Below are 21,475 nucleotides of genomic sequence, written 5' to 3'. Positions count from 1 at the left end.
GGAGGCAGGGGGACGGGGAGGCGGGGGACAAGGAGGTAGGGCGACAGGGAGGGAGGCGGACAGGGAGGGAGGCGGACAGGGAGGGAGGCGGACAGGAGAGCAGGGGGCCGGGGAGGCCAGGGGGCCGGGGAGGCAGGGGGCCGGGGAGGCAGGGGGCCGGGGAGGCCGGTCCGCCCCGGGATGTGCGCCCCTTCGGGGAGGGGGCGGCCGTCGGGGGAGCAGGAGGGAGGGGGGCGGTGGGGGGGCCGAGGAGGGCAGGACGCTGGGCAGCTGCGGGCGAGTGGGGGGTTTCTCCGGGATCCGAGCGGTCGGGGTCGGCGGGAGGCTGGGCGGGGCCGGAGCGATGTCGGGGGGTCGCGGGGGGCCCCCGTCCCGGGCCGGGGCACTCACCAGGCAGCAGAGGAGGAGCAGCGCGGCGGGCCGGGGCCGGGGCCGGGGCCGGGGGCCGGCGGAGGCCGAGCCGGGGGGGCAGGCGGAGCCGGGGGGGCAGCCCCGGCGGGGCCGGAGGAGCGGGGTCCCCCCCGGCCCCGGCCCCGGCCCCCGCCCCGGCCGGGGGGTCATGGCTGGGCGGCGGGGCCGCTCCGTCGGGCGGGAGGGCGGTCGGTCCGGCTCCCACCGCCTCCGCTGCCCCGCGTCAGGCTGCCTCCCACGGGGCGGCCGAGGGACGGAGGGAGGGGAGGGGAGGGGAGGGGAGGGCAGGGCAAGGCAGGGCAGGGCAGGGGAGGGCAGGGGAGGGCAGGGCAGGGCCGGCCGCCCCCTCCCCCCGCCAGCCGGATCCGGGCCCGGAACAGCAGCACCTGGTGCGCACTCCGGGCCCTGCTCCCTGCTCCCCGCCCCGGCCCCCCGCTCCCCGCTCCCCGCTCCCCGCTCCCCGCTCCCCGCTCCCCGCTCCCCGCTCGGCTCCGCTCCGCCCTCCACCGCCCGCCCGGACACCTGCCGCCCCCCCGGACGCTCCTTGCAGCCCCCTCGGGCCCCGCCCGCCCCCGGGCTCCGCCCCCGGGCCCCGCCCGCCCGCCTCCGGGCCCCGCCTCCCCATCCTCCCATTCATTCATTCCCTACTATTTACTGAGCGCCGACTACGTGCAGAGGAAACTCTACTTAAGCGCTCGGAATGGACAACGGGGCAACGGACAGAGCTGGCATCCCGCCTGCATCGTGGCCTCGCCCTCCCCTCGACAGGCCCCGCCCCCCAGGCCCTTCCATTCGTGGCATAGTATTTACTGAGCGCTGACTCTGTGCGGAGCCCTGTACTAAGCGCTCGGAATGGACGACTGGGCAACGGACAGAGCTCACCTCCCGCCTTCATCGTGGCCTCGCCCTCCCCTCGACAGGCCCCGCCCCCGGGCCCTTCCATTCGTTCATTCCATGGTATTTAATAATAATAACGTTGGTATTTTGTTAAGCGCTTACTATGTGCAGAGCACTGTGCTGAGCGCTGGGGTAGATACAGGGTCATCGGGTCGTCCCACGTGAGACTCACAGTTAATCCCCATTTTACAGAGGAGGGAACTGAGGCCCAGAGAAGTGAAGTGACTTGCCCACAGTCACCCAGCTGACAGGTGGCAGAGCCGGGAGTCGAACCCATGAACTCTATGTGCAGAGCCCTGTACTAAGCGCTTGGAATGGACGATTGGGCAACACATAGAGCTCACATCTCGCCTTCATGGTGGCCTCGCCCTCCCACGGACAGGCCCCCCCCCCACCCCCGGGCCCTTCCTCACATCTCGCCTTCGTTCATTCACTCATTCATTTATTGGTATTTATTGAGCGCTGACTATGTGCAGAGCACTCTCCTGAGCCCTTGGAACGGACAATCGGGCAACGGAGAGAGACCCTCCCTGCCCCACGACGGGTTCGCGGTCTAAACCGGGGAGACGGACGGCAGAGCGGAACAGAACAAGGCAAAAACAAGACCGCATCATCGAGATGAATAGAATGAAGGGGATGTGCACCTCGTTACCAAAATAAATAAGGTAATGGATAATGCATAGAAATGAGCAGAGTGCGGGGGGGGGGGGAGGAGGGGCAGAGAGAAGGGGGGGGGCTCAGGCTGGAAAGGCCTCCCGGAGGAGGTGAGCTCTTAAGCAGGGTGGCTCAGTGGAAAGAGACCGGGCTTGGGTCTCAGAGGTCATGGGTTCGAATCCCGGCTCTGCCACTTGGCAGCTGTGTGACTGTGGGCAAGTCACTTCACTTCTCTGGGCCTCAGTTACCTCATCTGTTAAATGGGGATTAACTGTGAGCCTCACGTGGGACGACCTGACTACCCTCTATCCACCCCACCGCTTAGAACAGTGCTCTGCACAGTAAGCGCTTAACAAATGCCAACATTATTATTATTGATCGTGGCTCCGCCCCCAAACCCCACCTCCATCTTGGCCCTCCTCCCTCCAGCCCTCCACGCCCCCGCTCAGCCCTTCCCCTTCAGGAGAAGTGCCCCTGCCACCCTGTCTCTCCGCGGTCCCCCTCGCCTCCAAAACCTTCCCCCTCAACTCCGAGGATGTAGAAATCATTAAACAGGCCAACGTGTTGGGAGTAGCAGGCACGGCATTTATTAAGCGCTGGCTTCACGGAGCCCCGGGAAAGAGGATTCTGCAATTAGATCGAAGATCGGGGGCCAGGCATGTGGCCCTGTCACTCCAGAAATGCTTCCCGGGCTTTGGAACAGATCTCTTCTTCCCCTGCACCAGCTGACGTGATTTGTTTCCTGGAAATGCCGGGACCGTCTTCGTTACAGAACCGGAGAGGGCTGGAACGGTTTTCAAGGCCGGGATGCGGTGGTTTCCGATATTCCCTCCTGCTGCCTCACTCAACCGATTAGGGGGAAACGTTAAATACCTCTAGATTTGTCCAATAATTGCCCGTGGACCCTTTAACTGCTCTAGGATCTGCCCCTTCCTCCCCATCCAAATCACGGCTACGTTGGTCTAAGCACTGGGTATAGGCCAGCTTGACTACTTCTTCGGCCTCCACGCCCATCTCCCTGCCTCCTGGCTCCCTCCTCTCCGATCCACAAGTCGCTCAGCTGCTCCGGTAGATCTTCTCGAATATCATTCTATCTTCATCTCTCTACTCCTCGAAAAACTCCATTATTTTTCCATTCCTCTTTGCAAAGAGTAGAAAATCTTAACCATTGGCTTCGAGGCACTCGGTCAACTCTCTCTCTTCTTCCGCTGCACTGCATTAGGTGGTAGAGTGAGCTCCTCTTTCCTTCCACGGTGTGGGGAAGGATGGGGAAGGGAAGAGGAGGAAGATGGAGCCTGTCCGTTGAATAACACCGGGAGCAATTTAAACTCCCAATATGTACCTGGACCGTAAACTCGTTAAGGGCAGGGAACGTGTCTGCTAATTCCGGCGTACTCTCCCAGGCGCTTAATGATAATGATGGTATTTGTTATGCCCTTCCTATGTGCCAGGCACTATTCTAATCGCTGGGGTAGACACAAGGTAATGACGTGGTCCCACATGGGGCTCACGGTCTTAATCCCCCCATTTTACAGGGGAGGTAACGGAGGCACAGAGAAGTGAAGTGACTTGCCCAAAGTCACAGAGTTGACAAGTGGCTGAGCCACGATTAGAACCCACGACCTCTGACTCCCAAGCCCGTGCTCTTTCCAACTGAGCCACGCTGCTTCGAGTGCCCTGCACGTAGTAAGCGCTCAATAAATACCACAGATGGATTGACTGATTTGCTTCGATTTTTAATAATAACTGTGGTATTCGCTAGTACGTGACAGGCACTGTCTCAAGCGCTGGGGTAGATAAAAGGTGATCAGGTTGGACACGGTCCATGTCCTGCATGGGGCTCACCGTCTTTATTCCCATTTTAGAGATGAGGTAACTGAGACACAGAGAAGTTAAGCAACTTGCTTAAGGTCACCCAGCAAAGTGGTGGAGCGAGAATTAGAACCCAGGTCCTTCTGACTCCCAAGCCCCTGTTCTATCCACTAGGCCACGCTGCCTCTTAAAGCCTGGGAACTTTGGACTGGGCTGGACTTAGCACTTGTGAGCTCATACACACTCTCCTGAGCATTCATGCCTAGAGGTTGGCTTTATTTGCTTACTTTTGACCTCTCTAGTTGTAAATCTTTTCTCAAGTTTGTCTCCCACATTAATATGTAATATCCTCATAACCAGGGAATGCATAGCTTAGTCATTCCGTATTTCTCAAGGACCTAGTGCAGTGCACCGCACCGAATGTTTCTGCTGCTGCTATACGACCACTAACCATTCTTCATGGAAAGTGGCCTATTTTGGGTCCGGTGGGGAGGAATAGATTCCCCAGCCACATGACTAAAATTAAACTTCCTCAAATCTGGATGCCGAAATGGCAGTTCCTTCCCTTAGAGTGGTCCTGCAGGTGCCTGAAAATGATCAGTTGACAATAGGTAGGGAGGGCTCGCAGCTTACGGAGCCCTGGACAAGCCACTACATCTCCATCGTGGTTGGGTAGAGGTCACAGGGGGCTCTTCCTGAGCACCTGCGGCTCCAATATGAAACTTTGCAAGCGGCCACATGTGGAGTCTGTGCCTCCCGGACAATTTCAGTAAATGGTTTTTATGTCTCCCTACCCCCGTGTTACATCAGGTTTTCGCTGTATTAAAACATTTATTAGGGTGGCTGATGGCTTCTGCCAACACCTTTGTTCCTTTGCAGAGTTAAAATGAGTTTTCTTAGATTGCTACTAGGCCGGGTCCCTCACTGTCCTTGAGAATTTAAAGTATCTTTTAGACCTTAGAGAGAAACTATTTTATGATAGTTTTTTAGAGGGTTCAGGGTTCTGTGATTTTTTTCCCCCCTCAAAATAATGCTCATATGTTTTTTTTGGACTCGATTTAAGTCTTGCTTTAAAGGAACATAGCAAAATGTTCCCTGCCCATAGTGCGGGGAGACTGCCTTAATGATATTCAGCATCTTTCTGTGTTTTTGACTCTAGAACTCTACTGGAAACCTTCCTCCCTTTCAGTCTGACTCCTACTCAAGCTGTCCCTTCTCCTCGAGTGTTCAAAATTTTCTCTTTCAAGTTGTTTTTAGTTAGTAGTCACAGATTCCTTAGAGTCCTCATGGGTTTTGCCTGTTTCAGTGCCATTAAACCCTCTGTTAGAATGAAGCTTGAGGTCTTGCTCCTAACGACTCAAATGTGATATCCCAACACCCCAAGTGCATCAACTCAACAGCCACCCCTAGCATACGTATTTACATAACTTACATATTTATGGTCATCCTCATCATTTGTATATATACATACACATCTATCTATCTATCTATCTATCTATCTATCTATCTATCTATCTATCTATCTATCCACATACAATTATACATTATGCTATTATGCATTCAACTGTCTATTCTATTTCATCCTGGCAAATTCTTTCTGTTTCCTATCTGATCCCTGTTCTTCATACTGCTCTCATTATATTTTTTGCCTATTCCCCCATTACAGTGGAAGATCCTTGGAGTAGAAAATGGGTCTTTTGCTCAAGCACTTAGTACAGGTCCTTAATCATTACCACGATCACTATTACTTGTTTTACCCAGTGAGATTCCATTTCACGGTGTCTTGTCGGACCACTTGCTCTCCTACAACACGCAAATTTTATGAACACCGTCTCTTGCATTTTAGCAGGGCTTCTCTGGATTTTGATTCAAGACATATGACACCCACTTTTGGACCTGGCCTACTGCCATGAATGAAAGAGGGAAGGCCAGAAGGAAAGATTTAGTCTGAGAGGCAGGAAAATATTTCAGGCACCTGGATGCCGGTGCCCCCGGTGTAGCGTTCTGGGTACAATAGGCTGTCGATAAATAGGATTGATTGATAGATATGGGCTTTCTGAAAGAAATAGGAGTTATCCTGTGGTGAGAAAGTTTGTCCTGGTATGGATAATCTGCCCTCATAAGAGGAAACTGTGGGCCTCTGGGCAAGGAGGATGAGGACAGAGAGACTCTCTCCTTATCCCTATCCTCCCTTTTTCCTATCTTTATTTCCACTCCTCTTGCTCACACTCAGAGTTGCTCCCTACCTCCTTCCAGTCGATCAGTCAAGTAAGCAATGGAATTTATTGAGTGCTTATTATTTTCAGAGTATTTCCTAAGTGTACGGGAGGGTACAGTAGAGTTGGTAGAGGTAATCTCTGCCTACAAGGAGTTAATGTCTTGTCCTCTGCTGTCGAATCATCTCCGACCCATAGCGACACCATGGACACATCTCTCTCAGAACGCCCCACCTCCATCTGCAATCGTTCTGGGAATGTGTCCATAGAGTTTTCTCGGTAAAAGTACAGAAGTGGTTTACCCTTGCCTCCTTCCACGCAGGAAACTCGAGTCTCTGCCCTCGCATCCCTCCCAAACTGCTGCTGCCCAGCACAGGTAGGTTTTGTTACAGTAAAATTATTTAGAGAAGCAGCATTGCTTAGAGGGTAGAGCGCGGGCCAGGGAGTCGTGGGTTCTAAGCCCTGCTCTGCCACTTGTCTGGTGGATGACCTTGGCTCTGTGACTTCTCTATATATCGGTTACCTCATCTGTAAAATGAGAGCTAAGACTGTGAGCGCCAATGGGACATAGAATGTGTCCAACCCGATTAGCTTTTATCTCACTCAGAGCTTAGTACAGTGCCTGGCACGGAGTAAACACTTAATCAATACCATAAAAACATTGAAGACTGGGGAAATGGCAGAGTATGAGGATAGGGACAAAGGTGCTGGGGGACTGGAGGTGGGATGAACATGAAGTACTTAAGGGGTTCAGGCTCAAATGCAAAGGTAATTCAGAAGGGAGAGGAAAAAAGGGAAGTGAGAGCTCAGTCAGGGGAGGCCTTCTGGAGGGGATGTGATTTTAAGACAGCTTCCCTGGGGGTCACTTAACTTCCACTCAGCCTTCTCGGCTCACTCCAGTCTCTGGAACTGAGTGGCACTTTTTTGCTCTTTCCTTTCCACATGCTTAATTCTTCAGGTACCAAAGGTACATGAAAATGACATTTGTTGTAAGTTCGTGATGGGCAAGGAATGTCTACCGACTCTACGGTCCTGTTCTCTCCCACGCCTTTAGTACAGTGCTCTGCACAGAGTAAGTGCTCAATAAATACCGGTGCTGATGGATTGATCGACTGATTGATTTGCCATTTAGAGAGCAAGAGTTTTAGTGGACGATAGGCTTCTCATCCATAGCCTATCCATAGCCTAAGATTTTGCAGATGTTTTCATTTTTTATCTTTTACATATTTTCCACTGTCCCTAGCCTTTAGCTTTCCAATATCCCTAGTCTCTACTTTTTTTTTTCCCACTCCACCTCAGATCACCCCAGCTATTAATCATTCTCCAGCGTACATTCTGTCAGGGCCTGTGTCCAACCGCTTAGCTCCATCCTCTCCTCCCTATCATCATCATCATCATCATCATCAGTGTTATTTTTTGAGTGCTTATGATATGCAGAGCGCTATACTACACTAAGCACTTGGGAAAGTACAATACAACAGGGTTGGTAGACACATTCCCTGCCCACAACGAGCTTACAGTCGAGGGGAATCTTCTAGAGAGTAATCACCCTACTACATCTAAATTCTGTCAAAGTACCCTTTGGGAAACACAGTAGAAAAGCAGTGAATTGTGTTCTTTCTGGTGTTAAAAGCTCGTAGAGGGATTTTTTTTTATAGCTTTACAGGAATTGTGAAGGTTTCTGATTCACTTGGTGTGAAGCCCTAGCATGTTCTAAAGTGAGATCTATTTCTGGGAATGTCGAATACAATGTTGTGGCTTCTAGTTATTTTTGGATTTCTTTCTGTTTCTGAATAGGTGCATAATAAGAACCAAATATGTGCCATTCGTGTTGAGAAAATGAGGTTAGGGTAAAGGTTTTGAGGGATAAGGTAAAGTGTTCATAGACATTATACATACATTAACATTTTAAGGAGAAAGCCAGGAGTAATTGGAAGAAAACCGGTGAGGAGATTGAGTGAGGGTGTATGGGCAGACTGGGATGGAGAGAGAAAGGAGAAAGCAACTCTGAAGAGAAGCAGGTGTAAATAATTGAGGAGAGTGAGCTGGTGAGCTGAGGGAGAAAGGGATTTGTACATTCTACAGACCCACTCCTGACTCAGTTCTAACTGTATTCTTCATTTGAAATTGGGACCACGACTCTAGTTAGTAGAAGTAACAGTGGGCAGAGGGACAATGCATTCAGAAATACAAGCCAGGGCCAAGGCAGGACTGGGCATGGGGTAGGGGGAGGCCGAGAGAGACCCAAAGCAAATTCCCCCTGCCTCCGTGCAAACTCTGTGGTTCCAAAACTCTATCCCCTTGGCTCTACATGGAGCCTCCACCTCTCTCCTGAGGGGTACTATGGTTGTGGAGAGGAGGGATGGCCTCGATTTCCCTCCCTCGGGCGCAGGGTAAGTCCTGGGCCAGGGTTGGGCATGGTCTGGTAGAGGCAGCCTGCAAGAGGGGCAGGGAGGAAATAAAAGGGCCTCCCACCTGCTGCTATAGGGCTACAGGGCACCTGGGGTTTCTCCGCATCGGGACCTGGGAGGCCAAGAACCTGAGGGGAAGTAACAGGCCTGGGGAGAACCCTCCCTGGGGTGAAGCCGGAGAGGACAGCAGTGGGGAGAAGAGAAGAGACGATAAGCCCACATTCAGAGCTGGGGTAATGAATCTGGAAAAAAAACCCCACCCTGCCTCTGAATGGAGCAGACCCCAAATTTCTCAGAAATCCCACAGCGTCGGCTTGTGGGCACCCAGTGAACCTTGAAAGTGGTAGGTTTAAAACAAATGGAAGCAGTGCTTCACACCGTGAGTGCTAAGCTTATGGAATGAATTCCTGCGGGAATTAATGCGGGCAGAAAAAGGTCAGTGGGGTTAAGATGGATTTGGATCAATTCATGGACCATAATGGGTTAGTAGTGAAAAAGCTGGGATTTTAGAGGGAAAAGGTAGAGATGTTAGATTCACTCAACGTTAGGATAAAGTCAAGAAGGACAACGAGCATATAGTTCCTCCAAACATCCCATTGCACTGTCAGGGATAGAATCCTGGATCGGTTGGGCAACCGGCCTTACCGAGGATGTTCTCAGGTCCTAACTGTTGGCTGATGAAGTCTGGGAAAGAGTGGAGGTGAGGCACAGAGCAGTGAGCGGGGTAATAATAATAATAATAATTGTAAGTATGGTACTTGTTAAATGTTTACTATGTGCTGAGCACTGTTCTATATGCTGGGGTTGATAAACATTAATCAGGTTGGACACGTATTTTGTTGCTGAAAACTTATTGGCAGCAGAATGCTGCTTCTCTTCCCAGAATTCCTCCACCCACAGAATCAAATAAGTGGAAAAGACCTTGTAAAGATTTTTTTTAACGGTATTTATTAGTGCTTACTATGTGCCAGGCACTGTAGTAAGCACTGGGGTAGTTAGATGTTATTTACATTGGACACAGTCCCTGTCCCTCATGGGGCTCACAGTCTTAATCCCCATTTTATAGATGAGGTAACTGAGGCAAGGAGAAGTGATTTGCCCCAGGTCCTACAGCAGACAAGTGGTGGAGCTGGCATTCGAACCCAGGTCCTTCTGACTCCCAGGCCCTTGCTCTAACCAACAGGCAACAGTGCTTCTCAAAGCTTCTCAAAGTCCTCAGAGCCAACCCCTCACTTTAGGGAGCAACCCAAACCAAACGGCCCCACAAATGGGATTTCATACTATTTTTCAGAGCTTTCGTAGACATACACGATCTCTCTTGGTAGCCAGTTACAATGTTTGGCAGTCATCAGGTTGATAGCTAACCCAAATCCTTCCCCTGTAGGCCAACCTTCTTGCCCTGTTCATGTCCTGTTGCCTTCTGTTAGATCCTCAATTGGAACAGTACTTTCTACCTCATCCCGCCCTCAATCAAAAGCACTCTTAGAGTCATGAACATCTAAAGTTTACAGATTTTAAAAAATCTGGTTAATCATTGAGATAGTAGCCAGCAATTTAGGTTATTCATTCAGGTCCTATCAGCAAAATCCCAAAGCAGACCAGAATCATAATTAAATGTAGTGATTACCGACCCAACCAACATCCACTGCTTTCCCTGGTCTGGCCCCCAAAAGGTGACAGATGGAAGGAAAGGAAAAAAAAAACTCTGCCTCCTTACTTCTAATGAAAGCCCTGAGAGGGAGTGACATTCTCTGGGGTATTGGGAACTGGACTGAGTATATTTTTTGTATTTAATAATCACCAACTGATTAGACGACTTGGACGAGAAGCAGCGTGGCCTAGTGGAAAGAGTGTGGGCCTGGGAGTCGGAGGACCTGGGTTCTAGTCCCGGCTCCTCCACCTGCCTGCTTTGTGACCCTGGGCAGATCACTTCACTGCAACCCAGTTTCTCCCTCTGGAAAATAAGGATTCAACACCGGCTCTCCCTCATACTTAAAATGTCAACCCTGGTTGGGGCAGGGACTGTGTCTGACCTGAAGACCTTGTATCTACTCCAGCACTTAGTATGGTGCTTAGCACATAGTAAGCACTTAACAAATACCACAGTTATTAGGACTTGAAGGATTTTAGGAGTGATGGGAATTGGGAGAAGACAGGCTTCCTAAAAAGATAACGGACCAGAAAGCCTCCATTTGAGATCTTTTCAGCACTGACTGGAGACTCTCGGGTCTTATCAGAGACCTGGGATGAGCAAATTGGGAGTCCAGTTTACAGAGCTTTGAAGATCATTGGCCCCCATCGCTTCTGTGGAGGGGCAGCTCTGCTGTTCACTCGTTCAACTTGGGCCTCCTCTGATTTGAAGCGTGGATCCATCCAGAAACAGAGCAGGGGCAGAACGGAAATGGGGGAAATCTGTGTGTGTTTACAGCAACCTTGCCCCACGGGACTCCATAGAGCTGAATTGATCCACCCTTCGAAACAAGTGAGAGGCGAGCTCCTTGTTGCTTGTCCCAAGACTGTGTCTTTAAGCTCCAATATTGCTGAGTGATTCAGAAATACATCCACTATAGGTCTCGCTTCGCCCCAGGGCTTTCAAACAGGTCACTAGAAAATCCAAGACAGCACAGCAATTCCAACCCCAGCAAGCAGAAGAAAAGATTCTCTTCAGCACTTTTTAATTTTTTTGGCATAACAGAGAGTACCTCTACATTTTAGTAGTGCACTCAGGATAAATGGCTCTTGAGTTGGATTAAAACTCACAATTTCACTTCAGTTATTAATTGATAAGAGCAGCTCGTTCTATTTCTCAGGATACAAAGCAAGATTACATTCTAAATAGATTGAGCCGGGGTTTAAAGGAATAGAGGCAAAGTGTTCTGGTAATTCTCCTTAATCTCCGGTAAAAAAACCACCCAGAATTTGGAGATCACTGCTCAAAAACCAAGGAATTAAATCATTCCTCAAGCACCAAACGAAATCATTCCATTGTTCCCTGCGCTATTTCAATCAGCTGGGTCACCACAGTGACTCTCTACGGTTGCAGCCGCCTTGGCATTCACTTTGGCTTTTGTGCTAAGAGGAGTTGGTGGCTTTCATTTACAGTTCAATTTCAATTTATTAATTTTTAAATGGCATCTCGGGCCAAAATACCTCTTATTTTCTCAAAGGGCCATACACTAAATAGGTAAAGGGAGCAGGCAAAGGGAGGGACCCAACAGGAGTCTCACTGATGATGGACAACAACACAGTATTTTTATGTGGCCCTCTGCCTTTCCTCATCCAATCCTGCGCTGCCAATTTGGTGGGGTGGGTTGATGGATTGACTAAATTGATTGGGGGGAGTGGGGACAATGACCTCTCCATTCCCCCCCAGATTTGGAGCACAGCCTTTTATTGACTCTCCTGTCGACCTCCAGCTTTTTTGGTCAAAGTGGCCAGTTGGGACATGTTTCCCCTTTCTTGTCTCGGCCTTCTTGTTTCTGGCTGGGGGGGCAGACTGAGAAGTGGAGCAGTTCCCAGCCCCCCCAAGCCTCCCCACCCCCCACCAACCCATTCCCCGTCTGGTACCGGTCCAACTTGTCCCAGCCCAGGCTGGGGTGGGGAGGGACCTCATCTGCTTCACTATCTGGGGGCAGGAAGTCCATCGGCTCAGGCCTATCCCGCTTCTTGTAGACTCTAATCTCACTGAGGGTAGGGAATATGTCTGCCACTCTGTTGTACTATACTCTTCCAAGAGCTTAGTCCAGTGCTCTGCACATAGTAAGCACTCAATAAATACCATTGATTGGTAGATTGATCCATAGCCAAAGAGCAGCCGAGCCTGTCTCTTTTTTTAGCTCTGCTTCTGCTCCTGCTTCTGCCTGTCTCTGGCCTCATTCTTCGTCATCATCGACACTATAGACTGATGAGCACCTTCCAAGTGCAGAACACTGTCCTGAGTGCCTACCACAGGCAGAGCACTATATTAAACGCCTCGGGTGGGCAGGGTTCTGTGCTTGGCACCTCCAATGCACAGAGCAGAGCACCGTTCTAAACATCTCCGGGTTGCAAATCGCTGACTGGGGTGTTGGAGAAAATACAAAAGAAGTCAAGGACATGGTCTCCGTTCTATAGATATCTCTCTATCTTTGTCTCTGTACTTCTCTCCAGGTCTGTTTTTTCTGTCTCTTTCCTTTCTCTCTTCTAGACTCGCCTCTGGCTACACCTCTGGCACTCTTTCCTCTCCTGTTTTAACCCAATCTCCAGCAACCCCCGACTACCCATCCAAGCCCCTCTCCCTCCACATCCATTCAGTCTCCACATTCAAAAATGAAGCATTGGCAGGCATCAATAATTGCAGTCCATTAGAAACACTAATTAGTAACCTCATTCTATAGTTCTTAACAAGCTCATAACCCCCATTAAAGGCAAGGGAGGTTTTATGTGGAAAAGGTTTGAAGGGGCCACTCTCAACCATTTGGATTTCATTTGTATTGAGCTCCACACTCTGCTAGACATTAATGGGAACGGCAGAAGTGAAAAGGAATGAAACGGGAGGAAATTAGAAGAGGGAAAAAGGAAGAAAGGGCCACAGAGGAAAAAAGCCAAGCAAGATTGTAATGTAGAAATATCTCATTAGTAAAATGGAGCAGTTAAGGGAAGAAGTCACCAAGTAATCTGCTTAAACTTTAATTAATTATTCATTTATTTATACTTATGTTGGCACTCTTCCTCTAAGGAGTCCGACGTGCTTCACAAACATATTAAATAATTAACTCTGTCAGATCAGTGTGAGGTGGATAGGCAGCAAATTGTTGGCATTATGGCCCAGATCCTCCTGAAGAGAGGGAGCCAAAATCATTTACTTTGGGGAGAGGCTGTCAGTCTTCTGGGTCCCTACAGCCCACCTCAAAAAGGACTTCTCCCCAAGCATTAATAAGCTCTGAAGAAGAAACACGGCCAACTGGAAAGAGCACAGGCCTGGGAGTCAGACGCCCTGGTTTCTAATACCGACTTACCGCTTGTGAGCTGTGCGACCTTGGACCACTCACTTAACATCTCTGGACTCAGTTACCTCACCTGTAAAACAGAAATGAAGACCGTGAACCTCGTGTGGGACATGGACTGTGTCCAACCTGATTATCTCGAATCTATCCCAGTACTTAGTTCAGTGATTGGCACATAGTAAGTGCTTAACAAGTGCCATTATGATTACAATTATTATCATTATTAACAAACACCATAAAAAACCTCTGCCCACCATTCAGATCAGTCTCACCAGCCATGATTTTTTTCATTATAAGCCTCTCTTTTCCCCTGAAAAAACATCACAGTAGATTATACTTATTCATAATAGTAATAATAATAATAATAACTGTAGTATTTGTTAAGCATTTACTATGCACCAGGCACTGTACTCCGGGCTGGGTTGGATACAAGCAAATCAGGTTGGACACAGTCCCTGTCCCACACGAGGCTCACAGTCTCAATCCCCATTTTATAGGTGAGGGAACTGAGGCTCAGAGAAGTGAAGTGATTTGCCCGATGTCACACAGCAGACAGACGGCGGAGCCGGGATTAGAACCTATGACCTTCTGACTCCCAGGCCTGTGCTCTATCCACTAGGCTGTGCTTAGAGAAGGGTGATGAGGGAGTTAGCATTAAACAGAGTAGAGGATAGAGGCCATTTGAGATGGAAAGAAGACCAAAAAAAGTCATCAGTGTCTTCTCTCAAGGGTATGGAACCAAGGGAACGAGATCATTGATTTATAAAGACCAAGCACCTACTAGTAAACGCTGACAAACCACATACTGTGTTCAAAGGGAGCTTAAGATTCTCAACTGTGTGTCCTCATCTCTTTGGTGACCCAACACAATTCATTTATTTTTAAGAGCTCCATCAAAGGCTTTTAAAAACTCCCACAGGAAGTTAAAGAGAGAGAAAGCTTCTTAGAAAAGTCTGATATGGTCTGAAAAATCAAATCCAGAAAATCAAGTAGAAGAACAGAAAAAGAAAACCCCAAATGACTTCTGCTAAAGAAAAAAGGCATAAAAAAGAAGAGGAAGCAGAACAAGGGAATGAAGTTGAGTTAATCATAGAAGTGACCAGAAGGTTTCAGAACAGGACATTGCACAGAATGCTTTGTCAATGACAAGAACAGCTACTGATCCTTGAAAACAAGAAATTGGGCTGAAGCAGAAAGAGTTCAGTGGATTTCTTTAAGAAAACAGATCTAACAGTTACGTTAGATAACTAATTTAAAGTGCAGACGATTTAGCCGTTATATTAGAAATCTAAAAACAATTGATCATATCAATGAAATAGCAATGCAGGTACTAAATATTCATATGCTAGGCAGGGTTTTTATAACTCTGGGGAACTCTCAGAAAGTTATCTAATATAAAAATGTAACTACCTCTCTAGGGTAGTCAGACACCATCACTAAGAGAACAAATAACATCAAAGAAGATAAATGACCTCAAAGATAACTAATAACATCAAAATGTACTGGAAAATATTAAAATCAACCTGTATCGCTAGCTCACCGATGCTTCCAGCACCTCGTCCTGAGAAAGGAGAAGGAGAACTGTAAAATTTAGTGGTTTCTCAGGATTTTAGTACAGTGCTCTTTACACAATATGCACACAATAAATACCACTGATGGACTGATGCGTGGAAGGTCCCGATGGAGAGAAACAGAAATGCTAATCTCTGCTCCAGTCAGCTAATTGAGCTGTTCCCCGCTTCCTGTTCTCCTTCGAGCCTTTGCCAGCTTGGTTGAAAGTTTGCAAAGCTTTGGTATTTCTTCTGGAACGGGCTGAGACATCTTAAACGGTCATTGTCCATTTTTTAAAAAAAATTCACTAAAGCTCAGGTGCGTCGGAAGCCTATGTGGACCAAGAAACAGCGAAACTTGCAAAATAGGCACTTAGGGTCACCAAGAGGAACGATTCATTTCCTTTCCATTTCTCGGCAAATTAAAAATGGCAAAACTGACTTTGCATTTCAATTTAAATGAAAAAAATATACTTCCTGAAACCCACCTCAATTTACTCCTTGAATAGAAGGTAGTGATAAAGCTGTAATCGTTATATGCTGATATAAAAAGCCCTGCTATGCCATGCCATTTACATATTTAGGTGCTCTGAATTTACATCTGATTTAACCCCAAGGCCTCGCTTACCTATAGTTCACCAAAAACCCGGTTCACTGGGACCGTTCCTTCCTCTCTAACCAACTGATATGGTTCACTATAAACCATTATATTGTATCATTTTTAGAGGATTTCATCATTCCAATTTGGTAAGCCTATTTGAAGCTGGGTTTGTGGACTTTTAGGTTTCAACTGGTATGTCTGCAACCCAAGGTGAATGGCCCTGCTAACAGTCCAATGGAGCTTTGCCAAGGAGGACGCCTCCTTCGGAGAAAAAAAGTGCTGATTCATTCAGATGCGGATGTTGGTTTCTCAGCAGTGAAACGGGATCATCCCAGGAAGGCGTTTCAGTAAACCCTACCTACCGTTCATTCGTTCAGTCGAATTTATTAAACGCTTACTGTATTTATTAAGCACCATTTTAAGGGCCGGGGAAAGTGGAATGCAACAATCAACGGTGACAATCCCTGCCCGAAACGAGTTCACGGTCCAGAGGAGGGAAGACAGACATCAGTATAAATAGACATCAAGGGAAATAAATAAAATCACAAATATATACATAAGTGCTGTAGGGGGGAGGGCGGGGAAGAGCAAAGGGAGCAAGTCAGGGAGACGTAGAGGGGAGTGGGAGATGAGGAAATGTGGGGTTTAGTCTGGGAAGGCCTCTCGGGCGAGATGTGCCTTCACTAAGGCTTTGAAGGAGGGGGAGAGTAAGTAATTGTCTGGCGGATTTGAGGAGGGAGGGCATTCCGGGCCAGGGGCAGAACACGGGCCAGGGGTCAGCGGCGAGGAGCAATCTGTACCCAATCAAGGGATGAAAGTTTCCATCCCCAAATGGGTGCTAGTGTGTGGTGAACACAGTTGAAATCGTCTATTGGAGCACAACTGCTTTGAATATGATTGATCTACCAGGTGGCCAAGCTGCTGACTGTCCCTAGGACAGATGTCACGGAGCCAAACTACTGAATGCAGACTGCTGGAAGACCCCAGAGATATGAAGTATGGATTGCCCTGGGGCCAGAGGGTTTCTGAGGAGCTCATTGTTAAAGCCCCCCGGCTCAGAGCTTCAGAAGCTTCCACAGCTCGCTACCCTGCTGCCGACGACCAAATGCCTTTCTGAATTCAAGTTCAAAAAGTCTCTCAAATCAGAAATCAAATGCTGGAGCTCGAAGGGGCTGAAAAATGATTTAGGTAGTGAGATAACTACACCCACGTAACCCTGTTTTTGAGCTCCCTCTGTTTTGTAGTGAGAAAGGACAAGATGGTCATAGTTAGAACTCCAGCCAACTGGAGATTACCTGTGAGTCACTGCACTGTTAAATCTGTTCCCATGTCAAAAACCTTATGCCTAATTCCACGCTTATTTTTCCTTCCTTTTCTCTCCTCTGCTTCCACTGCTTCTCCAGGTGAACTATTTACATACAACGGATTGTGTTTGCTTTCGGATGATTTATTTTTCTCTTTGAGGTTAACCTTCCTTCTCCTGTTACAAGTTGAACAAGACACAAGAGGCCAATGCCTCTTGCATGTGATTCAGAGAGAAGATCGTTTCTTAGTACAAAAAAAAAAAAGAGGCTGTAGTCAACAGGATGAAAATGACAGCTATGCTAAGGATTCTCTAAATGCACGAGATGCAGTGCCTTCCCGTAGCCCAGCCTGAAATGAAAACTGAAAGGGATCTACTCAAGAGATGTCTTTATAAAAAACCAGAGTGGGGAAAGAGCAAAACAGTGACTGTGTGTACGTAATATATATGTTAACATGAATACTATGTTTCTTCAGATAATATATGCATTGAGAGAAATTTATTTCTGAACCTATGAGGCACAGGTTTGACTTTTATGTTCTGTTCTCAAATATGGTGTCCCTGACAATTGCTCATTAAGTTATTTAGATTTTATGGTATAAGAAAGAATGCACTTGAAATCACACTGGGTCAGATTCTCACCCAGATTCTCCTTGGGGATAATAAAGGTCCTCTAAAAGGATAATTGACTGGATTAAGGCAAATCCATAAATATACAGTAATGACCATAATGTTGGTATTTGTTAAGCGCTCACTATGTGCCAAGCACTGTTCTAAGCGCTGGCGTAGCTACAAGGTAATCAGGTTGTCCCATATAGGGCTCACAGTCTTCATCCCCATTTTACAGAGGAGGTCACTGAGGCTCAGAGAAATCAAGTGACTTGCCCAAGGTCACACAGCTGACAAGCGGCGGAGCCGGGATTAGAACCTCTGACTCCCAAGCGTGTGCTCTTTTCACTAAGCCACGCTGCTTCTCACAGTGCGACTCATAGTAATGACTGAGCATTTACTCTGTGCAGAGCCCTGTACTAAGCACTTGGGAGAGTACGATACAGTAGAGCTGGTAGACCAGGGAATCAAGCAGTCGGTCGTATTTATTGAGCAATCACTGTGCCTAGAACACGGTACTAAGCATATGGGAGAGTAGAATAAAAATGTTGCTAGACACGTTCCCTGACCGTAATGAGCTGACAGTCTAAAGGGCAAGACAGACATTAGTATAAATAAATAACTTAGGGATATCTACACTGTGGGGCTGTGGGAGGAGTGAATAAAGCGTGCAAATACATGTGCAAGAGGGATGCAAAGGGAGTGGGAAAAGAGGAAATGAGGGCTTAGGGCTTAGTTGGGGAAGATGGGGACGTGCTTTTAGTAAGGCCTTGAAAGAGGGGAAAGTGATCATCTGTCAGATATGAAGAGGACTGTGTTCCAGGCCTGAGACAAGTTGTGGGCAAGAGGTCAGCGGCGAGATGGAAGAGATAGAGGTAGAGCGAGTAGGTTGGCATTAGAGCAGGTAAGTGTGTGCACTGGACTGTAGTAGGAAATCAGAGAGGTGAATTAAGAGGGGGCAAGGTGATTGAGTGCTTTAATGTAAGGAATTTCTGTCTGATGCAGAGCTGGATAAGCAACCACTAGAGGTTCTTGAGGACTGGGGAAATGTGGCCTGAACGGTTCTGTAGAAAATTGATCTGGGCAGCAGAGTGAAGTATAGGCTGAAGTAGGGAGAGAGAAGGCAGGGAGGTCAGCAGTGAGTCTGATGCAATAATCAAGGAAGGATAGGATAAATGCTGGGATTAATGCGGGAACAGTTTGGATGGAGAGGGAAGGGTCGGTTTTAGTGAAGCTGGGGAGGTTGAACCGACAGGATTTGGTGACAGATGGACTATATGGATAGAATGAAAGTAATAATAATAATAGTAATGATGATATTTGTTAAGCACTTACTATGTGCAAAGTACTGTTCTAAGTGCTGTGGGGGGGAGGGGGCGGGGGATGCAAGGTGATCAGGTTGTCCCAAGGCTCACAGTCTTAATCCCCATTTTACAGATGAGGGAACTGAGGCACCGAGAAGTGAAGTGAGTTGCCCAACAGCTGGCAAGTGGCGGAGCAGGGATTAGAACCCTGGACCTCTGACTGCCCAGCCCATCCTCTTTCCAGTAGCAAGTTGAGGATAATGCCAAAGTCATGAGCTTGTGAGACGGAGAGGATGGTGGTGCTGTCTACAGTGATGGGAAAGTCAGGTAGGGATGGGAGGATGAAGAGGTCCGTTGTAGACATGTTAAGTTTGAAATCTTGGCAGGATATTCAAGTAGAGATGTCCTGAAGGCAGGAGGAAATGCGAGGCTGCGGAGAAGGGGAGAAATCAGAGCTGGAGGTGTAGATTTGGGAATGATCTGCATTGAGATGATAGTTGAAGCCATGGGATCGATTGAGTTCTCCGAGGGAGTGATTATAGATGGAGAATAGACGGGAACCCAGAGCTCAGCCTAGATAAGTAGGGCCACTGTTTCCTTTGTGGATTTGTGCAGGGAGAATTTATTTCCCTATTTCTCCCTGAAGAGAGAGAGAGAGAAAGAGCGAGAGAGAGAGAGAGAAGGGCATGTATATTTATGTCCATGTCCTTACACTCTGCCATTTCCCCTATTATAAGCTCCTTGTGGGCAGAGATTGCATCTACTGACTGAGTCAACAATATTGTTCTTCCCCGAGCACATAGTATAGTGTTCTGCACACAGCAAATGCCCAATAAATACCATCACTTGCCTGATTGATTGATTGATTGATTGATTGGGTATACCAATGCTATGAGATCAGGAAAAGCAGCGTGGCTCAGTGGAATGAGCCCGGGCTTGGGAGTCAGCGGTCATGGGTTCCAATCCCGGCTCTGCCACTTGTCAGCTCTGTGACTTTGGGCAAATCAGTTAACTTTTCTGGGCCTCAGTTACCTCATCTGTAAAATGGGGATTAACTGTGAGTCTCACGTGGGACAACCTGATGACCCTGTATCCCCCCAGTGCTTAGAACAGTGCTCTGCACATAGTAAGCACTTAACAAATACCAACATTATTATTATTATCATTGATTCACACAGGGAGGGGAAGGGGAAGTTGCTTGGGGTGGCCCTGGAGACCAAAAAACCCAAGATCCTCTGCCGGGTCATCTCTCCCCATACTTTTTCCCTCTGTATTCCCACTCCTGGCGTGCATAACAATAATAATAATGATATAATGATATTAGTTAAGAGGAGCCCGGGCTTGGGAGTCAGAGGTCATGGGTTTGAATTCCGGCTCTGCCACTTCTCAGCTGTGTGACTGGGCAAGTCACTTCACTTCTCTGTGCCTCAGTAACCTCATCTGTAAAATGGGAATAAAGACTGTAAGCCTCAGGTGGGACAACCTGATTACCCTGAAAATCCACCCCGGCGCTTAGAACGGTGCTCTGCACATAGTAAGTGCTTAACGAATACCAACATTATTATTATTATTATTATTATTATTGCTATGTGTCAAGGACTGTTCTAAGCACTGGGATAGGTACAATCGAATCAAGTTGGACAAAGCCCCTGTCCTACATGGGCCTCAAAGTCTTAATCCCCATTTTACAGATGAGGGAACTGAGGCACAGAGCAGTAAATGACTTGCCCAAGGCCACACAGCAGAAAAGTGGCAGAGTTGGGATTAGAACTCAGGTCCTTCTGACTCACAGACCCATGCTCTATCCACTAGGCCACGCTACTTCTCATGGAGGTGGAGGAGGCGAGTCGTGTTGGGCCAACCTGAACCCGAAGCCTGTTCAGAGAGGGGACCCGCCCCCCGACTCTAGATGGTGGTTGATTCTGTGTCTCCAGCTGGAGAGGTTAGGGGGAGAGGGAAGCAGAGAGGAAGGCTTCTTCCAACCTTAGCCATAGCATTTATTAAGCGCTCGCCAAGTGACCAGCAGCGGGGTAGTCCCTGCCCAAGATAGGGCGCACCGTTAAAGAGGAAGAGAGAACAGGTGTCTTATCCCCATTTTACAGATGAGGAAACAGAGCCCCGGAAAGGCAAAGTAACTCGCCAAAGCCACCTATCAGGCCAGTGGCAGAGGGCCTCGACTCCCACCGTTACGTTCTTTCCACTAAATCACACCGTCCCCCTCCTCCTCTCGGAGCAGGGCTGAGGGGGTGGGCGGACATGGGGAAGGGGTCGAGCCCCCGTAGAGCTAGAGCTCCTGGGACACCAAGGGGAAAACCGAGCAGATTCTCTGCCGCTGTAAATAACAGATGGTGGCAAAATCCAGCCACAGAGATTTCAGCCCTGAATTGGATTTCCTGGTTGTAAGCAGTCTGACTTTCCCTCCCGATGACGACTAGGCAATTCTAACATTTTGGGAAACAGACGCTAGAACAAGAACAAGCTCGAAATAGTCTGCTCCTCTCAGGAAACGCAGACCTTAGTTGACATTGCCTTCCAACAGAAATGTTTTGTGGTTGACTACCCGGTGCTCTTTCACAGCTGCTGGGCCGCAGACCAGAAATGGCTGCATTTCAATGAGGTGTAAAGGGATTTCTTACTTACTGGGAGAATGGGGAAGCTTAATTATTTAGAGCCAAATCCACAGCTTGTCCTGCACCCCCTCAGAGTCCCCCGTGAAGCCTGT

The 21,475-nt window shown here is 48.3% G+C and overlaps 1 protein-coding gene and 1 long non-coding RNA gene across 3 annotated transcripts in view; one reads left to right on the top strand and one right to left on the bottom strand.

Annotated features, from left to right (window-relative positions):
* SEL1L3 (SEL1L family member 3) overlaps window positions 1–420 on the bottom strand; it is a 79,882-nt gene extending 79,462 nt beyond the window's left edge. The window contains exon 1 of one of the 2 annotated variants that reach the window (XM_029083411.2): window positions 391–420. The gene's annotated coding sequence lies outside the window, so the exon portion shown is untranslated. The remainder of the gene's footprint in view (window positions 1–390) is intronic. The other variant, XM_029083412.2, reaches the window with a different exon arrangement.
* A 1,397-nt stretch (window positions 421–1,817) lies between these two features.
* On the top strand, window positions 1,818–17,522 carry LOC120638984. Its single transcript, XR_005661062.1, has 2 exons — window positions 1,818–1,973; window positions 16,941–17,522. It is a non-coding gene; the product is annotated as an uncharacterized LOC120638984 (long non-coding RNA).
* Window positions 17,523–21,475: the final 3,953 nt, after the last annotated feature.

Source organism: Ornithorhynchus anatinus, chromosome 18 (assembly GCF_004115215.2).
Source record: "Ornithorhynchus anatinus isolate Pmale09 chromosome 18, mOrnAna1.pri.v4, whole genome shotgun sequence".
NCBI lineage: Eukaryota > Metazoa > Chordata > Mammalia > Monotremata > Ornithorhynchidae > Ornithorhynchus > Ornithorhynchus anatinus.
Note: the sequence above shows the minus strand (reverse complement) of the source record. Positions and strands in the feature narration are given on the sequence as shown.